Below are 8777 nucleotides of genomic sequence, written 5' to 3' on the forward strand. Positions count from 1 at the left end.
TTGGAAAAATAAGAAAAGCTTTCCAGTCAATTGATTAAATAGGTTTTACTGAGGTATGTAGACAAGTTAAACGATCGATAAAGGCATGAGGTGGTCATAGCCTTGACGGGGAAATAAAAATATGCCAGTAGCCATAGCTTAGCAAGTCAGCACCCAAAAAGTATCCATAAATAGTGCGGAAAAAAAACAAATTCGACTATTTATCTTACCTGTATTTTAAAAATTATTCAAAGTCGTATAGTTGTATGCATTACAGATACAATTTAATTTCTAACTAAAATTTTTGAAATCTATGATACAAAATAATATTAATAATCACCATTTCTTTGACATTATATAATAATATTATTCTCACTGTGTTTTGAATTTCATCGACTTTGTATTATTAAAAAAATAATAATAGCCTGGTCCCTGATACGAAAAATGAGTCGGGACTCTGATCCTGACGCCAGAAAAACATTTTAAATGTACTTCGATAATTTATATTCTTTCTGAAAATGTTTGATGAATGGCGTTTGGGTTAATTATTTTACATTAAATATAAAACGATTAAGAAAATATTCAGAGACTTTTGTTTAAAAGTCTATCTCGCCTTAAAATACATTAAAATCCTGATCCCATTAATCAGTTTTGTCGTTAGTATAAATAGATTCAATTACCGGAATAGGCTATAAATGAAAAAACTGGCGTGAGTGGCGTCAGGATCAGAGTATCGAACCATTTTTTGATCTAGTAACCATTCTATAATAATACGTATATTATTTAATAATTAATGGTGTTTATTATAGTTATACATAATATTGACTTACTAAAAAAAAAAAACATATTCTAGAAACAAATTACGTTCACATAATACAGGGTATCGCTGAAAATAGACACTAGTTAAATATTTGAAAAATTATCAAATACAAACACAAGATTATCCATAATTTTTAATATTCCAGTAAATGAAATTTTTAGATGCAAGTGCGCCATATCAAGTGGATTTAAGAAAGAATTAGGGTTTGACGACTAGCGCGAATAACAAAATTAAATATGGCTAGTACGAAAGGTTAAAATAAGAGATGGTTAACAATAATCGAGGTTCTTTTTAATAAGCAAATGAAGCTAAAAGCGACGCAGGAGAGATAATCCCTCTCCTGTTAGAAATGTCTGTTATACCTTTTGGAAAAGGAGGTACTTGAATTTATAGCCTTTTAGAAAGCTTTGACCTATCATTTTAGATTTTTAACTTGACTACATAGATTATACTGCTGTTCAGATGTCGCAATAAAATTGATAAAACGTCCAAGAAAACCATTTTTCTAAATGCTCTCATTTCTAGTAATATTTACTAGAATAAAAATTGCGCAAATAAAATTGTTTAATGTAAAATTATCAAATATTTATTGTACCCCTTCCGAATCCCCTTATTTATATTTATATTTTAATTTTGTTATAAAAAAAATGTAAATATGATGATTTGGAAGTAATAATAACAAATGCGTGATACTTATATATCAAATAATTTTAATTACTATCTAATTATATGGTGCACTTCCGCGTCTTAATATTACAGCCGGAACGTTTAAGAATTAAATTCAACATAGTTTCAGTATTTAAATGTTAACGTCTATTTTTAGTACACTCTCACGATTTGAAAAGTGAAGTTAACAAATTTTCACTTTGAAATTGTTCATATAAGTAAGGCAGAATTCAGAATTATTTCACTACATCGACTTTTCAAGAAATTTTTTAATTTTTCCGCTATATTGACATGATGAAATAAATATGATAACTTTTTCTGAAAAACTTCAAAAGTTTTGTCTATCTTTATTCGAGTAACTATCTTGAAATTGTTCTATTCAGACGAAATAGATTCAGTTGAGGCAGAATCCGATCTCAGAATTGTTCCATGACATCAGATTATGTAGATGTTTTCATTATAAATGTGGAAACGGTATCTTAAATCTTCAATTCAACACCAAACATATGCTTACTAAGCATTCTGATGTCGAATTCAAATTTACAAATACACTATTGTTGCTTTCAATTCAAAAGTTTTTTTAGATTTTATCAAAATAAATATTTTCCTTAATCAAAGTGTCCTTAAGGTATTTTCTGTTTTTTATTTTTGTGTTTATATTTTTGAATTTTTTAATATTTTTAAAACTGTTTTCAGTGAAACTACAATTTATTCAAATATTTGTTTCAAGAATAAACATTTAAAAAAAAAAAAAAGTATCAAGTGGAACTTAACAGAATTTTAAATGTAAAATATTTTAAAACTATTGAATTCTTTGATATTTCAATTTCAATCAATTTAAAATTATAAAAATATTTAAAAGCCGCATCAAAAAAAATGTATGTAATAATTTTTAAAAGCATGATAAAAAAAACACGTTTAAAAATAAAACAGTAGTTTCTTGATTATAAAAGGAGGAGGTATTCGAAGTTTAAATTTAGTTATTAGAAATTTCAGTCCACAAATGACAATTAATATTAAACGCAGAAAAGCGTTTATTTTATTATTCAGAATTTAAAAATTTTTTTAGTTTTTATTAAAAATTATTTCCTTAAATAATTAAAATTCTACTGTTTATTTAATAAAAAAAAAAAAAATTAATAAAAATAGCCAATTTTAAGTAGGATATGTATATTATATATAATTTATTAATTACTGCATAATATTCAAGAGAAAAATTATTTAATTTCAAATAAAAATACTTTATTATAGAAATGGCTGTATATTCAAATTTTTTTATGTCTTTAAAATAATTATTTTTTTACTAAGAAAAAAAAAATTCTTAAATTAGACATGAAAAAAAATAAAAATAAATTGAATACTAAAAAAATAAAAATGGCACTTGTGTTTTGTCATAGAACTGATTTTTATGGAAACCTCCTAATTCAAAACAAAAAAATTTAAACACATAATTGTCATTTGTTAATCGTTTTTGGCTTCTTTTTTTAAACAAAAGCGTAAAATTTTTGCCACAAATTATAATACTTCATACTTCAATTTAAACATTTATGTTTACTTTTTTAGTTACTGAATATTCAGTATCGAAAGTTCAAAGTTCACTTATTAGAATTATAAAATAATTGTTTATTAAAATTGAGACTATTTAAGTGAAACGTCACAAACGAAGATGAAAGTTTGTCAGCGTGCAAGGTACGTGAATTGTTTGACTAAACAAACGCCATGTTTCTTTATCAACTAATCATAATGCATAAGCATCCTAAACGTTTTTCTAATTTATATCAAGTAGTACGGCGCTTTGTCTAGGCAAGTCGAACGTGATGTCAGGGATAGTTTGAAATTAATTTTGGGTCATTTTGATTTTTTCACACTAAAATCTAAATAAAGAATATCGTAACAAACTTCAACAAGCGATCCAATATTAATTTTTTTGGTATTTATTACCCATTTTGTGTTGTTTACCACATATTGTTAACTCATGAAAATGTATCTTGCGATCAATAAAAATGTTACACTTATATGCATCAGATATATTTGGTGGCACTAAGCATATTAAACAATGTGTATTTTTCAACCATCAAATATATCTAAAGGAAGTTTCGCATTTTTTTGTCCGCAAGTGTACATATGTGTTGGTCATTTCCATATATGTAATACTCCTATATGGACAGTTCCTATAAGTGGAATGTGTCTCGACAAAGTGAGACAGATAGTTCTCGGCGACCACTCTGGCAAAATATATTTTCATTGACGTTTGTATGTGACGTTAAACATTGATATAGATTGTTAATGCAAAATCTAAATATCGAAATTATTCACATAGACATATTACTGCAATTTGGGGGAAAGATGGAGTTATTATATGCTTACTTTGTAACAATCTAAATGCTCCACAAGAAACGTGGTGTACTTAACAAAAATTTAAATTTTATCGGAATTTCAAATAGGTATATCTCGGCGAAAAATGATTTGATCTGAATTAAATATATACGATCCGATAGCTAGTATACTTTCTAGTTTTTAAATCAATATCTCAAACATTTTAGCATCCCTTAATATTTTATGCGCAGGGCTGAAACGCTTAGAGAATTTATTTATTAATTTGATATGAATTTTAAAAAAGACGGCGGAGTGCAAGTATTTATACTAGAAATTGAGTATATGTAATAGAAGAAAGCTTGATTATTTTTCTTTAAAATGCGCTTAAAAAAATAGATACAATTGACCTATCGAAATAAACCTGAATTGATTCGAAAGCTTAAACCTTTATAATTTGAAACAAAAGCTAAAAAATTTATATAATCCCTTATCGCTTTGTGGTGAAATTTCAAATTTTGGGAACAATTTTTCTAATTGTTTATGAACTTTGAACAGATACACGGAGTCCTAAAAGGTTTTTTTAATGAAACTCGCTATTATTCAACCTTGTACGAGCTTTCTCGACTTAAGTTATTCAAAAGTTATATTACAAAAAAAAATTTACAATGATAAAAATATCTTAGGGAAAAAAAAAAAACAAAAAACGAATGCGTTCAGTTTTGTATCTGCAAGATCATTATTTGAGGTGATAAGATAATTTTATGTGAAAAATTTCTATTTTTCTTTGTCGTTTATAATTCAGTCTTAGAAGCCCGTATAAAGATCAGTACAAGTGCATTTTAAAGAAACTTTCGATTGGACATACACAACGCACCCCGTGCACGCTTTTAAAATTCATATCAATTTAACAAATATATTCTCCCATGATTTCAGCCCTGCACATAAAATATTAAGGGATTATAAAAATGTTTTAGATATTGATTCAAAAATTAGAAAGTACAATCGGTTCATATATAATTATTTAGATCCAATCTTTTTTCGCCGAGATATACTTGTTTGAAATTTCTATAAAATTTAAAATTTGCTACTTTTTTGCGGGTTCAATTTAGATTGTGGTAATTCTAAGTTGAATTCCCTTTTGATTTTTATAGTAAATGTTAATATACATGCTACGTAATAATTCTTATAATCATTGCTTGAATTAACAATCTGTATAGTCCAATTTTATTGAACTAATTTTAAGAAGCATAAACATAAATATTTATAAATATCTAAAAAATATTATCATAAAATTGAAGTTCATCTTCATCATAATTCGAAATTTTAACTTTTTTTTGTTATTCATTTTGTCTTCCTTTTTTAAAACATCATCACCATATAAATATTCGTAATTTGTATTTTTAAGTTTTATAATAATGTACTTATATTTCTTTTTTCCTCCATTTTATTTTATGGATGAACTTAGTAATTTTCATATTTAAAAATTCAATTTAAGTGAAATACACTATAAAATGATTATCTAAAAAAACTATGTATAATGTAATAATAAAAAAAAATTGTATATTAATGGGTTAAAATTTTTATGAAACGAAATATTAAGTGGTAACAAAATAATTTTGATTTTGCGCCTTTCGGGTAAAAAATTAAATTGTTTGTGAGCGCTTAGAAAAAAATTAAATGATAATATTTATTTATGAGTAAGCATTTAAGTGCAATTTATTAAAAAAAAAAGACTATCGTAAAATTACAAAAAAAAAATTAATTGATTACCATGGATTTTAGAAATATTATGCTTAAAACAAATGTTTTTTTGTAAAAATAATAACTTTATGTACATATTAGGAATAATTGCTAATTTAAGAATGTCATAAAATTTTTTATAATACAGGGATCTATTAATTTTTGACACGTCACACTATAAATATAGAAAGACACGTATGTTCTAATATACGTGTCTTTTTTTTTTTAAATTATTATTTTAGGGATGGTATTGGAGAAAACAAGGGTAAAAGATTTAAAATACGGACAAAAAAAAGTTTACATGGATAGTAAAAATGTACATTTAAAAAAAAAAAAAAAAAAAAACCTTACTAATCTCATGTACAACTTTTGTTTTAAATCATAGATTGTGTTCGGGAAGTTAATTTTTTCCGAAAGTAAGAAAAAAACATAATCGTTTGTAAATAAAATAAAAAAATATTATTAATTTTGTTAACAAAGTAATACTAGCAAAATTTTAATTTATATATTAAAAACATATTTTAATTATTTTTGCTCAATTAATTAAGGTTCTGTTTATTTGATTTTAATCTCATAATTTATTCGAGATATAAAAATTTAGACAACAACGCCATTAGGAGCCAAATTGTATATAAAAATAAACATGCGTGGTTTGGCTAAATTACAGATGCTTGAAAAGAGGAATTGTTGAAATTTTGATACGTGCCGTGCCGTTAATGACGTATTAAAATGTTGTTCTAATTTTCGCTTCTGGTATTTTTTTTTTATAAACTATTTTAGAAATTAACAAATTGGTTTATTTCATATAAAGCATAATACAATTACAGCACTGTAAATGAACGCAGGCACTGATTAAACACAAATTATTTTTTATGATAATATTTTTTAAGCTTAAGTTTATTTAAAAAAAAAAAAAAAAAAAACGGATATAGAATTAAAAACAGTTTTCAGTTTTTTTGTTATCAAAAAAAATACGAAAAAGTTATTTGTTTTTTATTTTTAGATGAATAAAATAAATGTAAAAAATTAAAAAAAAAAGAATTATAAAGGATAAAAAATAATAAATTTTTGTTACATATTTAGGTAGTTTGTTTAAGAATAATATAAAAATATTTTTTGCTATTTTTGCAATAACTATAAAAAAAAAGAAAGAAATTTTGTCGATGACACGTTGTATATATTTCAAATAAATCATGGTCTTCACCTTTTTTTTACTTTTAATATAATTCATTTTGTGCAAAATTTTCATTTTTTTTGTTTGTTTCTTCATTTTTCATTTAGTAATAGGATAGTGGACTACTTAATTTTCGTGAAAATTAATATAAAAACAAAATAATAATACTTAAGTTGTTACATCGGTAAGTTTTTATTAACTTTTTTTTGTAATTTCTATAATATTATAACGTTTTGGTTTTGGGAGCAGATCTTGATCTCTTGGGAATAAACAATGGTGCTAAAGTTGTATACTAAAGTATTTTACATACGGGACAATTATGTAAAAAGCTAGCAACAGAATGTTACAAAGGGCGCGCGCGTGGAAGTTTTTAAAAAAGCATACAATTAATTGTGTAAGTGTTGCAAAAACAATCATCTTTAACATAACAACCAATGCTGGTATGTTAAAGTTTGTACACGAGAAAACCGTCTGCCAATCAATTTTTAGTGTAGTGAACAGTCTTGCCTTTTATTCAAATGAATGGTAGATTGTAAAAATTTTTTCTCTGTGTTTTATAAACAAAGGTTAATTTTTAACTATGTATTCGTTATGAATCTTATTTTAAACATTTTTCTGTTGCTTGTGGCTGTATATATGTCCTCTATCATTGTCAGACTGTAAAAAATTGATTGTTTTTCTGTTACGAGCTGACGATCTTTATAATTTCTACAGAAAGGGATTTTAATAAAAATGAACAAGCAAACTTTGGAATTCTCAATAGTCAAAAAATATGAAAAGAACACATACGGAAGAGAAAGCTCAAATCAGATGTATCTGCAGAAGACATAAATCACGTCATCATCTGGTCGAGAAACATTCAGTGTGATAGTATATAGTAATTACAGACAAACTTTAAAAATAATTGACTTCAAAACAACCGAGAATTGTACAACAATTTTTACAGTAAATTTTCGTTTTTAAGCATTTTGAACACTGAAGAAATTCAAAATAGAGCAAGTATGATAGTAACGATGTATTATGGTATATTCTACGTTCTTATTTAACAACGATAGCTCGAGTCGGAGAACTCGCCCGAACAACCACCGAGATTTTACAGGTTCTGAGAAATAAATAATTCGAAACTAAACAACTTAAAAAAGGTCTTTATTGATTTATTTTTATTACGAAGGGCGCTAATTTTTGAAACTGCCTACAGACACAAAATTTCTTAATCTGCCGGTGTGGGCAATAGTCAAAAAGTTCTAATAAGTAATCTGTATTTTTATGAACTAAGTGAATATAACATTATCAGAGGATTTATTAGTACATGGAGGAGATTTATGAAAAGTAGGAGGAAACTTTAGTCTTACTTTACCGATCGTCAGTATCTTTTAAAAACTGTCTAGTAATATCTACCACCAGTCTACGATAGTCATTAGTTCGATTAACAAGTTCAATTTGGGGGAATATAGAAATAATGGTCGTAAAATACGTGTGATAAATCGTTGGATTCGGAATGATGTCTAGAAAATTATACCAGAAGCATTTTACAGCACATCACATAAGGCGTCAGAAACGCTTTTCAGTACATAAAATATTGCAAAAGTTGTAAACAATTAAAGATGAAACAAAAGGTTTTTCGCCCTTTTTTGTTGGAAATTTCCTTCTCTTTAAGAATATTTTTTTTAATTTCTTAAATATTGATATTTTATGAAATATTGGCGAAAAATGAAATACATTTTTTTTCATCTTTAATTCATTATAGCTTTTGCAATTTTTATATGCTAAAAAATACTTCTGGTGCAATTTTTTAGACATCACATCACAATTTTACGACCATTATTTATATATATTTCAGCAAATTGAACTTGTTAACAAGACTAAGAGATCAAATAATCTTTTTACTGGTCCACTGGAATACACTCAACGTAAAAAATTTGACTTAAAAAATAAAATATCGTAAACAGAGATAAAAATATATCTTCTTTTTATTCTTAACTTTTTATATGCTTTAACATTTTATATTCACCTTAGTATTACTTTTTTTACTTGCGCTAACTGACAATTAGCGCCGTGTAGCGGAATATAACTTGACAAAGC

The sequence above is a fragment of the Chrysoperla carnea genome, chromosome 5 (assembly GCF_905475395.1).
Source record: "Chrysoperla carnea chromosome 5, inChrCarn1.1, whole genome shotgun sequence".
NCBI classification, from domain to species: Eukaryota; Metazoa; Arthropoda; class Insecta; order Neuroptera; family Chrysopidae; genus Chrysoperla; species Chrysoperla carnea.